The sequence below is a fragment of the Brienomyrus brachyistius genome, chromosome 1 (genome assembly GCF_023856365.1).
Source record: "Brienomyrus brachyistius isolate T26 chromosome 1, BBRACH_0.4, whole genome shotgun sequence".
NCBI classification, from domain to species: domain Eukaryota; kingdom Metazoa; phylum Chordata; class Actinopteri; order Osteoglossiformes; family Mormyridae; genus Brienomyrus; species Brienomyrus brachyistius.
Genome location: NC_064533.1, coordinates 18393669 through 18407433, shown reverse-complemented (window position 1 = coordinate 18407433; position 13765 = coordinate 18393669). Strand labels below are relative to the sequence as shown.

The 13765-nt window shown below is 43.1% G+C and overlaps 1 protein-coding gene across 1 annotated transcript in view; it reads left to right on the top strand.

Moving 5' to 3' along the window:
- The first annotated feature begins 13064 nt into the window (after positions 1-13064).
- The window catches only part of svila (supervillin a), a 72100-nt gene continuing 71399 nt past the window's right edge, over positions 13065-13765 (top strand). The window contains exon 1 of the mRNA XM_048980049.1: positions 13065-13367. The gene's annotated coding sequence lies outside the window, so the exon portion shown is untranslated. The remainder of the gene's footprint in view (positions 13368-13765) is intronic.

Here is a 13765-nt window from a genome sequence, read left to right as displayed (position 1 = left end):
ATGGTCACGTATATTTACAAAATGTAGAAATACATACATGGTGCCACCTAGTGGACATGAAATGCTATGACTGGTAGATCAGTGACTGCTGCTCGTCTCCATCCATCTCCCCGGTACTTTTGTTTTAATTCACTGAGAGGTCCAAGATATTCCGACGTTTGGTGAAAATATCTGGCACTGATCCTACTTAAACTCTTTGTTTGCTTTCATCTATTAAATTAAGCTATAACATGCATGAAAAGAGCATTCTCGTTATAACATTCAATTGCTGTGAGTTCATCAGCTGAACACAGAAAGCGTTTTCCAAGCAGTCGTTAGTGAAACGTTATCCGTCACATACATAAGCCAGTTTCTTGGCAAAAAGCTATGAAAGACGGCTCGAAATACCACACGTGTTTGCAGCAGACACCAGTATACACACTCTGTTCATTTACAAAGAAGTTTTCTTTGTATTGTGCAGTAGAATTATGCGGGAATTTGTTCGTCTCCGGATTTATACTGTCTTGGCCTACATTTACTGTTTATATCCACCTACTTCCACAAAGCCCGTCTTAGTCACGGGCTTTATGTGACAGTAAAATTATAACTATTCATGCATACTCAATGGTCACTGATGCATATGTACACGTTCAACAAGTAAGTTCTGGCTACGATCTCATATTCAAATCAGAATCGAAGAAGGCGACCGTTCCTTTCCACCCACATTAAAACTATAAAGGAATTTAAAAGTCTGACGCACTGTAAACACGCATAACACCGTGTTTATGTGCAGCACGACGGAAAATTTTAAGTTCGTTTGCTTGATGTATGTTTGTTAGCCTAAATATGATGCGAAGTGTGTATTATACAACAGTACACAACATTTACAAAGACTGGGACTCAGAGGAACACCACTGAATTGAAGGTCGCTTTTCATTCCAATTGAACGTGTGCCCCCTAGTGGCAAGACCTGCTATTTCGTTTCTTGCCTTTGCGCGTTCTGCAGTGTCTGCTGCGAGAGTTGCAACCCATGTAGCCTACCTGCTGTTTGGGGGTCTTACACTGTTTTATTCGGGTAGTTTATTATCAATGAAAAGCGAATTTCAGCATATCATGCATATTTCCATGCTAAACACGTTAATTTGTAATTACATATTTAAGGAGGGAATCCAACTGTATGTTGATTTATTTATACATTTCACTTTATTTCAAAGAAACAACGTTCATTCATTTCAGAGCGAGGAATCCTCAGAATTCCCTGGCTTCTGTTGTTTTTAAAGAATTGAAATAAGTTTAATTCAAGTTAACATGTGGCGCATATATATAAGACAGTTAACATTTATTTAGTGGTGATACTGATAAGTCAAGTCAAGTCAAGTAGGTTTTATTGTCATTTCAACCATACACACAGTATATAGAGAAATGAGATAACGTTCCTCCAGGACCATGGTGCAACACAGAGTAGGACAAAGACAGAGCATCATCATGAGTGCAGACAGGACACAAGCTCAAGCATAACTGCCTATATCTTTTTTTGGGGGGGGGGGTTAGTTCTTGAAGGAACATTTCACAAATCCCAGGGTATCTCCTGTTTGTCAGATAGCTTAAGGATTTTAGTTGATTCAGGCTTGTCTTTGCTGACGTAATCCTAACCTTTTTCCTACTGGACAACGTTGACATTTTCCAACAAGTTCTCTTAATTTATCCGGTTGACTTCATTCGTTGAAATCCCTTAAGATAGCAAACAAATCCCTTCCAGTTCATTCTCCCACTTGTACTCTTTTTCACAGAAGAAATCTGGCCCTTGGGCTACCTTGAATGGATTCTTAAACGTCCATCCATCCATTTTCCAAACCGCTTATCCTTCTGGGTCGCGGGATTCTTAAATGTGAGAAGCAAAAATTGTTTGCCGTTTCAGGAAAGAGCAGAAAAATTGTGTTGGATCCTGGGGGTAATAAAAGAAACACGGAGGAACAGAGAAACTGGCAGGATTTTTCAGCATGAGCCCGGGGGGGAGCAGATTCTCAAAATGAACAGAGGGTCAGGTCATGGATGGGGTGTGTCCTGGGTGGGACTGGGGCTGGGTCTTGGGGTCCAGGCTACGTTTACTGGAGGGAGAAGAACAGAAAAAAAGGAAACAGCATGTGAACCCTTTGTCCCCCCGCCCCCAGTAATGTTGGTGTGATTTTACTGTAACTATCTAATTTCTCCAGGAAACTGCATCTCCCAGGAAATGGCCCGATGCACCATGGACAGAGCGTGGGACAGGCCAGTACATTCCCTCTCGCTTGTGTTTCCCACCACACATGGCAGTTGTGCTGTGCTTGTTCATATGGTCTGGTGGCACGTTGACACACTGGGGTAAATTTCCTTCAGAGGTCTCGTGCTGATGGAATGAGCTTCACTGCTATTAATAAGCACCTTTTGGTTTAATTTTGTCTATGCAAATGTGTAGTACAGATTGAATATGTCAGGCGGGTCCTTCCTGAAAAGGATGATGCCCTATGTCTTCTCTAGCAATTTTTGCCCAGCAAAATTATTAGTGCACGTCAACTGTGAACAAAATATCTTGCCGACTGCTCCTTTAATCACATGGTTTCTTATTTTCCAATTCAGTTTCTCCAAATGTATGCTGTCACGGCCTTATTGTTGAAGTTCTTTGTTGAAAAATCAGTAATGCACATTTTTGTGTTACCTATTACTTTCAAAATATCTATTTTAACCCGGTTAGCACTGTAGGGTCACACATTAATCCAGTGAAAAAACATTCCTTAAATATGGATCAGTAAACAAATCTGTAGTCAGCGATTAGAATGTTCCCTGGTACGCTTTGGGCTGCCTTATGTCTGTCACCGATGGGAAATCAACTTCTCTCCGGGGGATTTTGAGGAATTATGGCCATCCCTCTTTTTACAGCTACACAGGACGACAGACTTTGCCTGCACGCCCCCAAGACAGTGCACCCTCTTTAAAGTGCTCTAGAAGGAAAACAGACAGCGTATGTGGAGACTAGAAGAGCGAAGCTTTCCAGAGAGTTCTAACAGGCTTCTGTGACACTGCCGACGACTCCTTGTCTTCTCCTGCTGTCTGTGTACGTCGACACCCAGAACCGACTGTCACCTGCGGCTCCCACACACGCCACACACGTGTCCAGCAGGAGAGCAATGAAACAATAAGGGGGGATCAAACATAAGGAGGCCTGGAAGGTGTGGTGGTGATGGAAGCAGTTTCTCCCATATGTGTGGGGTACTTCATGCTTACATGCGTTCATCCATGTGAGAAGCTGTGTCTTACTGGGAGTAATGGCTGGTCGTGTGTGTGGGACTGGGACTTGTTCAGGATTTGGTGTGCTCAGGATGTTGTTTTGGCTAATTATACTGGAGAAAAATGACCAGCCCTGTAAACACTAACACTAAGCAAACAGCCCCCTATTTTCCCGATGCTTGGGGTGTAATTTCACTGGGTTTATGCTCAGACCTTTGGCTCATTACAAGTTTATCCCATAATGAGATTTAGACACGTGGCCAAGTGGACTAGTTTCAGGGCTGAGCCTGGTTCCACTCGGATGTAAAAGGATTTTATAACACCCACACGGTTTACAAACACTCATTATAAAAAAGCTTTTTTCTTTCGGCGGGGAAGCTGTCTGATTTTGATTATAATTTAAGGGGGGTTCAAGGCCGGCACTCTGCTCGTTAAACCGATTCGGGTGGCTGAGGTAACGCCTGCCAATTTGTCCCACCTAATCCTTGTCCTGAGTGTTTAGTGTAAATTATTGTGTTCACAACCAAAAGTACACTGACCAGTCTTCAGTAAGAGTATTAGCTCTTTATGTTTTTCTCTGTGGCAACAGATTTTTTTCATGCTTGCTGTGACTCACAAAAGTAATCCATTAAAGACAGAGGTGGAAAGTTCGTGTCCAGAAAAAAGAGTCACAGACACTGAGTATTCAGTCAACCAGTTGAGTATAAAGATTCACAGTCACAAAGTACTGAGTTGGTTGCTTGTCTGTAGTGGATTACTTTTGTGAGTAACTTCCCCAACACTAGCTGTGACTAAATCAGACCTTGGTTTGCGTTCAACAGGTTATGTCCATCCTTCTTCAAAGTAGCTCTAGAGTGCTTGGAATAAAGAAGAGTCCTTCTGCTGTTGTGGCACTAATTTGAATTTATGTAACATCTAAACGCCATCTGACACATGGGGCAGTACCTAACATTTTAGAAAGGACCCTGGGCCTATTGCTGCCAGCTTAGCAGTGCACCGGTGAGGTGATCCAGAGAGATGGACAGAAACGTCAGGTTCCTCCGTGTCCTTACAGGATCAATCCAAAGTCCCCCTGAGCTTTAACACCGGCTGTCACTGAGTTTGAAGCTCTCAACAACCTGCTACAATTACAACAAACAGGTAATTACTTTATTTGCACAAGTACATAGGAATTCTTTTTTCCACATATCCCGCCTGCTTGGGAAATTTGTTAATGTTTGACTATGGTGTCAGCAATGATCCCAGTCTAATTAACTGCACTTTTAGCAGCTTATCACAGGCACATTATGACCGAACAGGGCTACATGGCTGTGAGGTTTGCTTTTTACTGAGACCTAACTAGGTAGGCTAAGCCCCTGCTGCGGCTGACGCGGCGGGAGACTGAAATGCTCCGATCTGTTGCTGCTTTGCGGCTGTTATACCTCCTTCCTCTGGTGCAAAAGGCTGCCTTCCCACTGTGGGTGTAGCCAAGATGGTGCCAGCGTGCAGGGATCTGATGCGTCGTTGTGCTAATCTGCTCCCGACATGGGGGAGAGGTGCCTGTGGGAACTGGGAATGCGCGGTCCCTGGCGTTTTTTACACAATAGCAACAATAGCTCGCAAAGGCAAAATTTACAGCAGCTAATCTGTTATCACTGTACCGCCAGTGGAAGTATTGATGACATCAGCCTCCGTGAGGACAGAAACTCCCAGGCTGCCTTTGCTGCGCGGCCAGCTGGGCTGCAGAAGACCGTGGACATGGATGTATTTGTAACCCATTAAAATGTAGTGAAGGACTGGAATAACAGGGTCATCTGTTATGAGGGAGTCATTATAAAGGCAAAAATAATACTGCACATTTTTCCTATAGACCTCTATGGGAGTTCAGCGCAGTTATGTGTCTGGCTTGCGGGGAGCTGCTGTGAACACTAGTGATACAGCACACACTTTTGCTGGGTGAGGCTGTTCACTATCATGGGGTGAGACTGCTCACTATCATGGGGTGAGACTGCTCACTTTTTGCTTTTCCTACTTCCAGACTTCCAGAAAAAAATACATTAACTTGTATTTTTTTCTTTATTTTCATTTTATTACCCTCAAAGGAGAAAAATGAATTGTGTTATTTCATTAAACAAAAGAGAGACATATTATTCAAGCATTCCCAAGAGTGAACATTCATTCACATTTTTTTGAGGGTGTGACGACCAAAACAGGCACATTTAATTCAGTATTTCAGCACATGTAAGTAATTACTTACAGACTTTATTCAGTCTTGCTTTAGATAACTATTAAACAAGAAATGTACCCCATGACAAATTCATAAACAGTCAGTATTTTCTTCAACCTTTGTGTGTCACATCGCACCCTCAATTTTCCATTGTTTTGGTTCTTCATCTGCTTTTTTGCACGTCTTAGCAAACAAGTTGGGACTTCCCAAAAAGGAATGTAAGGAGGTATTCCCCCCCTGCGTGCAAGGCCAGATTGTGGTCCTGTGAGGCCCCCCTGTCCTGGGGGTGGGGGCAGTGTATATACTGGGGGCCCAGGGGCCCCTGGTAGTTAACTCTTGCTATATGTTGTATGAGCTCCATGGGCCTTGGTGGAATGCCGGGGGTCTGTGTGGTTAACTTGCACTGTATATGTCGAGGGACCCCGAGGCCCTAGTGGTCAGCTCCTTCTGTAGAGGCAGAGGGTCCTGAAGGTCAACACTCACCAGGCAGCCTGGTGGTGCTCAACTTGCACAGTACATGCAGAAGGATCTGGTGGTCATGTTTTGTGCTGGTGAACCCACGTTGTGCATGAAGGTCATAGTGTTCAGATAAGGTAAGGAGCACACACTGATACAGCGCATTGCCACACCCTCCACACAGCAAAGCACCTCAGGGATCAGAGCCATGCAGTGGGTGATACCTCAGTACCACACTGCTCCAGATGGAAGAGTGTGAAGTTCTTCCAGTGCCTGCAGTGCCACCAACCCCCAAACTTTCCCTGTAAGTTGGAGGACATGCTTACAAGGCTGGATGTAGATTAACATCATACCCAAGAGAGTGCAGCCGCAGGTTAAGGACCTTGCTGAAGGGCCCAACGGACTAGAATCACTTCTGGCATTCGAACCGCTAATCTTCTGATTACTGGCTCAGATAATTAGCCAAAACCAAGTATTGTGCATTTTCAGCTGTGGAGCAGAAACATAGATGCGTGTGAGAAATTCATGAAATCACACGGCTACAGAATATACAGTAAATTCAATAATTTTGTTTACAATGCGTCAGTCTATTAAATTACATTTATTATAATTGGATTATCCTACCGTCCATCCAACTTCAAGCTGCTTAACCCAATCACGATCACATATAACATTGTAATTATACTAGTTATAACAATAAATACACAGTGAAAATGATGCAAGTAATTGGAATTTAAATTAGGTAATTTATTTGAAATACAAAGTTCAATGCAAGCAATGAATATGAAAACGGAAACTTTGCCGTGTCACTGTTAATTAAGCTAATTACATGATTACTGGTCTGTAATTCACAACACAGAGAGCTTCCATGGCTCTGCTGTTCCAGAGAATACCTGCTGTGGGGCTAATAGACAGAGACCTAATGGCTGGCTCCAGTCACATACGTTACCATTGAGGTTGGCTGTTGCTTTGTCCTGACCTTCTGTATGGCATCACTGCAGTCAAGTGGCTGACTCTACTGCAGGTAGGACTCCCTGTGTACTGGTCTCGACCTCCTGACCTCAGACTACAGCATTACCGGAGCCAGGTATTGACCTGCTGACATCCTTTTCAGGTGTTTTCTGAAACAGAGACAATACATGCCGCAAGATGGGGATTTCAAACTCAAATACCCCCGGGGGTCACTGGCTAAGTGGTGTTTAGCCCAAAGGGCCAGTAATTAATAATCTGCTAATGAGCAGAGATGGGAGGGAGGAGCAGTGTTCCAAACTGCTACTTGTCAGATGACTATTTTTATTCTCTGTGGAAAAGATCAATCTTAAAAAAAACATGCCGCAGCCTTATAAAAACCATCTTCTGCACGGGGTCTGGTGAGAATGAAAGTCTTCAGAAAGATAGACAATATTACAAACAGTTTTTTAACAGTGCTATCAAAGTGCCATAGCAATTTGTTTTAAAGTATCTGCGAACAAGCCCACAAATTTTCATATCCGTGTTCCTTTTAAGAGGAAACCAGAAACACAAAGGAAGAATTATATATTTAATCACTATGATTTAACTGAGCACCAGTTCAGAATGCAATTTAATGCTATGAGATCTTTGGTGCATTAACAAATACTGGTTTGTCATGAACATGTCTTTTAAGGAACTGCCCTTGTGCTGCGAGGTAGCCAGCAGTGAGGAGGCTGTTGTATCGTCAGACTGATGCAGGATATCTGCCTTATTATTCCGCACTCAGCTGTGAAGCGTGCATAGATGCCTGTTTTATCCTGTTTAAAAGCTTGTGTCATCCTGTCACAAAACAGTCATATTCTTCCCTAGTTTGGAATGTGTCACGCTAAACAGAAACTGCCAGTTTAAAGTTGCAAAACAATGATGTAAATGAGGATGATCGAATGTTCCTATTGACGTAACTTCACAGAAACATTGGCAAACAAAAAAATGAGATTCACTATTAGGAAGGGATTTTCAGAAGTTTCTGTAAGACATCTCCTAAAGAATTATAACCTTCTTGTGGATCGACACATGGACTAAACTGCTATGAATGTCTTTTTTAAGACCACGATGTTAATAAGCAACCCTGAAGCGGGGAGCATGTCACCCAGCTGAGGACACCGTCCCTGTTTGCCGTCTTTCTTCTTCTTGGTTTGTTTACTAGAGAGAAACATCTGTCTTGCCATAAACTCTCTCATGTTGCAGTGTTTCCCCTTGAGCTGAAGTTTCCTGAAAACACTGAGGTCCCAGAATGAAATTATTTATTATTTCCTGCCCAAGAACATTTTTGCAGCCAAATGAATGTGCATCCAGTACCGGTCAAAGCTCATGTGATGCCCCAGACAAGCTTCACCGGCTTGCTAAGTTGTAGGGGTTCCCAATCTTTTGTGGTCTGCTGACCAGTTTACCTTGTACAAAAATGTCACTGGTAAAATGGCCAGCAAGGTGGGGAACCAGCGGATTGATCATTGATTTATTATGTTTGACATTTCCAGTTTTTTCAGACTGTAACAGTACACGCACATTTGAGAGGGTGTAAAAACTGAAAATATATAGTTTGTTTTTGGAAGTTAACCAGCTACCAAACCACCAGCTTTCAGTGGCCTGCTGAAATATTAGCCACAGACTGGTCCCGGGGGTTGGCAACCTGTAGCCTAATGGATTGACTGCCACTGTCTGTATCATACATATATTATATGGCCAAAATATTGGGATACACCTCTGAATCACTGAATTCAGCTGTTTCATTCAGACCCATTGCCACTGATATATAAAATCAAGCACCTAACCATGCAGTCAGATTTACAAACATTTGTGAAAGAATGGGTCGTTCTGAAAAGCTCAGTGAATTCAAGCATGGTGCTGTCATAGGATGCCACCTTTGCAATAAGTCAGTTTGCGAAATTTCTTCCCTGCTAGATGCTGAACAGTCAACAAGAACAACAGAAACTCAGAAAACCTCACAAAGTAACAGAGCAGTGTTGCTGAGTGCATAGTGTGTAAAAGCCACCAATGCTCTGTTGATTAAATAACTGCAGACTTCCAAACTTCCTCTGGCATTAACCCCATCACAAAGACTGTGTGCCGGGAGCTGCATGGAATGAGCTTCCATGGCCGAGCGGCTGCATGCAAGCCTCACATCACCAAGTGCAATGGCAAGCGTCAGATGGAGTGGTGTAAAGCACGGTGCCACTGGACTCGGGAGCAGTGGAAATGTGTTCTGTGGAGTGACGAATCACACTTCTCTGTCTGGTAGTCTAGTGGACAAGTCTGGGTTTGGCAGGTGACTGGGTAATTTTACTTGCCTGATTGCATTGTGGCAACTGTAAAGTTTGGACGGAAAATGGTATGGGGTGGTTTTTCAGGGGCTGGGTTAGGCCCATTTGTGTGGTTTTCCATGGCTGTGGCCTAGTGCACAAAGCAAGGTCCATAAACACATAGTTCAGTGAGTTTGTGTGGAAGTACTTGACTGGCCCACACAGAACCCGGACCTCAGCCCCAACAAACACCTTTGGGATGAACTAGAACAGAGATTGCGAGCCAGGCCTTCACGTCCAACATCAATGCCTAACCTCAATAATGCTCTTCTGGATGAATAGCCAAAATTTCCCACAGACACACTCCAAAATCTAATGGAAAGCCTTCCCAGAAGAGTGGCAGCTGTTATAGTTGCAAGGAGGGGGGGGACCAGCTCCATATTGATGCCTATGTATTTAGAATGGGACTTCATAAAAGCTCCTGTAGGTGTTATGGCCAGGTGTCCCAATTCTTTTGTCCATATAGTGCATATAGGACAGCAGGTGGTGTAGTCATTAAGGACAAGGACAAAGCTGAAGGACAATTTTGAAATCAGATTAGCAGTGGAATGATTGCAAGGGATGTTTGATGTAATTTGAGAAGCACCTTCTACATACAACAAAAGCACTTCCAACAGCTGCACTGCCCCTGGGGTCTGCTGGACATGGACAGTCTGTTTGGGGTAGCATGAGAAGGAGGCCGATGGCATCCTCAAAGCGGCAGTCCTGGGAGGACACATAGGCAGGAAGCTATAAGGTAACCAGTGACCTTTCGTTGTTAATCAAGTCCAAACCTGTAAATATCAATGTTTAAGAGAGGCCTTTAATCTTTACACGCTGTCAAAAGAATTCTGGTTTGTTTAGCTGGTGCTTGGGGTCCTTCAGTGGGTAGCATTCGTGCCTCACCCCTCCATTGTCAGGGGTTCAAACTTCTCCTGTTCTCTGTATCATGTGAGTTTCCTCCCACCGTCTAATATGCCCTGTGCTGCCTGGCACAGGATTCAGGTCCCTCTTTGACCAGGTGTTTAGGAGACTGCTGGATAGCCTGTGATTGTAAATTCCCCTTCTTATGTCATCCACCTGTGAATACACATTAGCTAACATTTGTCTTAATGTCTGGTAAATATCGGTAAATACTGTGTTTGAAAAGCACTGGGAACCCTCCAGCTGGCCAGAATCTCCACATTAGTCTAAAAACTGTTTTTTTTTTTGTTTGTTTCAGAAGAATTACCAGCCAACGGAAGGGTCAAATTCACATGTAATTACTCTGGAATTACAGCTGTTGTTGCTTTAAATTATACTTGTTATGGCACCTTTCTGGCCCTCTGCAGCATCCCATCCACTATCCTGAGACCTGCAATTAGCAAAAGAGATGATTTTTCTTTGTTTATTGTCATCCGGAGTAGCAGCAGTTTCATTCCCCTGCTGGCGCACAAGTACGGGTACAAATCTTGAATATTAGGATCCACAAATGCGTCAAATAAAATGATGCAAATCTGCACCAGCGTGCAGTCTGCAAACACCATTCTTAGCATATCCAGGCATAAGCAAGTCTGTTTTCTTGGCTGTGAATATATCAGTTCTTGGTTCCTGAGTTGAGGACTTTGTTTCATGATGTTGGTCTGAGTCCTTGGTCAAAGAACAAAATCTGAGGAATAGAAAATGAAGAGAAGCTTTGACTGGACTAGACTCATACCCTCGCCAAGAACTCCCACTCAGTGCGGATAATGAGCTTCAATTACTCCTACTCAGTGTATGGACAAAGGCCCCATAAAACAGCAAAAGTGTGAATAGAAAGAAAACCCAGCGAAAGTCAGCCGAGCCTCAGAGACTGAGTGATCTTAAGAGACTGTCATCTTCTTTATGAGGCGTACTTCCTGTTTGCGTCCTTCTTACAATACGCTGGAACATCAGCAAATGAACCGAAAGGGAGTTTGTTTGAGGAAGAAGCAAAAAATGAACATTCCTGCCACCTGGAACGTCCAAAAACTGTTAGACATTAAGGATGGGGCTTATTCCTCCAGTGTATATATATATATATATATATATATATATATATATATATATATATATAATGCCAATAATGCTGAACTGCAGTTATCAGTCTAGGAACACAGCTCACTCTTCACTTCAAGAAGCTCTGCTTGTTTCAGCTGCTGGTTTAATTGATGCAAGAAGGTCTCATTGAAACCACAAGGCAGTCAGAGGGGACATGAAATATTAGACAGATTTTCTTTTCCAGTGTCATGTCGACATACTGGACCACCGAAACACTCCGTACAACACGAAATATTCTTCAGTAATGAACAAAAACATCTGCAGTTGTTCTTGACCATTTCGCTGCGGATCTGAGAGCGAAAAGGAGGTAAATTATCCGTAAAGCCTGTTAATGCATGTTAATCTGTTTGAGTTTCTCTGTAAGTAAATCATAGGAGCTCAGTCCTCTTTGAATGGCTGGGACTTTCCTGCAGAACATGTTACACAGACACAGAAACATCAGATCTTTGATACCTGTAACACCAGTAAGTCACAGCAATCAATGGCCAAAGGGTTTGTCTTTGTATTTCAATATTACCTCAGCAATAATTTTTGCCTTTTTTGTCACCCCCAATTCTGTTTTGCAATTATCTGGCTTAGTTGGAGTAATTTGTTTTGTATATGTGCTGACACATGTTTCGTTGCCATGCCACTGTCACTTATGGTACAGTAATCCGTGCATGAAGAACAATTTAATGATCAAAAGATGTAACTTACATGAGAGTAGAGTAGCAACCCAGTTTATATTGACATGAGTTACAGGCTGCGGTAGTTTTGGACGTCAAAACTGCCTGAACCTGTATTTAGTATTTACTGTAACATGTCTCCTTCTTAAATAAATGATATAATTTTTCACAATCATAACTGTTTCCAAAGGCAGCTTAAATCCGAGGGCCAAGTTGTCCCTGTCTTCAGATGTTAGAAGTGTGAGGGCTCCTGGGTCTCTTCTCATGCCCGCCTGTTTGTGACCTTGTGTGGTCCTATTTGTGGAGCCCAGGCACCTTCTTGGTGACGGACAGATAATAGAGCTCATTATATGCGGCCAGCATGTTGCCCCTGGTAACAGGCGGCTGTTTAGCCCTGCCAGGATGAAACAATGTCCAGTGGCATTCCATTAACCATCGGAGGCTGGCCTGCGAGACCAAATCGGAGAATTACAGCCCGCATAATGAACGTGTGCCATTCAGCGGCAGGGGATACACAGCCCTGAAACCAACATGGATTAATGGAGACTCTAAACATTTGCTGAATGTAAGTTAGCTTGTGACAAATTTAAGTTACACCCTCCATTTAACGTGGGCATTTCAGTTGGGGTGACAGTGCAATCTTAAGCTGTAACAGTCTTGTACTTTAAATAAACCTTTAAATAAACACGATGTTTGCTCTTCACGTCACTCGAATCGCAAATATCCGATCGTTTGTGGCCAACATTTTCTTTACTTTTTGTTCTGTCGTAGGTAACTATTGTCTAACAGCTGCGTCTAACTGCCGTCGCGTGCAAATGGTGTCTTCACGGAGACGTGGAGGTGAAAGGAATGGATTTCTTCTCTGTTATAATGCAGCAATTATGAAAAGAAGGACTGATTATTATTCTACACTTTACACCCATTAATAACAACAGTAATAATAATAACAACAATAATTCATTTTTACTTTATTAATATTGATTATGATTATATTATCTGGAGTTTTTCCATTAATTAGTGATTTTGCACAATTTAGTTAATTTCGGTTGTTTATATGCGCTTGCTCTTGCCGCCCTGTTGGTGGGGCCCTAATCTTTCTTCCTGCCCCTTTTAGAGTTGCTTCACGTCGCCCGGAAGCCGCAGCATATGAGGAGCGCTTTGGGGCGGCGAGCGTGAGTGACAGGCGGCTGTGCGGTGCAAGTCCGACACCCGAGGAGCGCGCTTTGGTGGCGTCCGCTCAATGCAACAAGCGCCACTACCGCAGATAAGCACAAAAGATGCGCTTTGTGTTCGCGAGTGCAGTTAGGGCAGATTAATGCAGTTTGGAAAGTAGGATCGCTCTGTAGGTTTTCATTTGCGAAGTTTGTTCAGAAGAAACTCTGAGCTGAACGGAGCAGGCAACAGCTGCTCCCGGAGTTCGTTTCCATCAACTTTGGCTGTTTTTCAGAGGTAAGCCTTTTCGCTTTTAAAATGCTGGTTTTTGAACGTTTGTGTTTTTGTTCATCAGCATTACTTCTTTAACTCCTATTATTTTATCCAGTCATTTCTTTGCCCGTGTTTGTTCATTGCATTTGCCGGTAGTTCGTAAAGTCGTCTATATGGGTCTTAAATTGCACCCTTTATGCAAATATATTTTCAAACGCAAACCACGCTTCACATTGGAGCAATTTCCCAGTAAATGAGGTGGCAGCGCATCATTTCTGCTTGTTCAAACACCTTGCACATCTAATTGTGTAAAAAGTTGACATTGGGCGCTGTAGTATTGTTTGTTCGCTTTTCTTTTAAGCGTTTGCATCAATTTCTACGTTGCATTTTCGCCGGGATGGGCAAGCGCTTCTGGAAAAAAA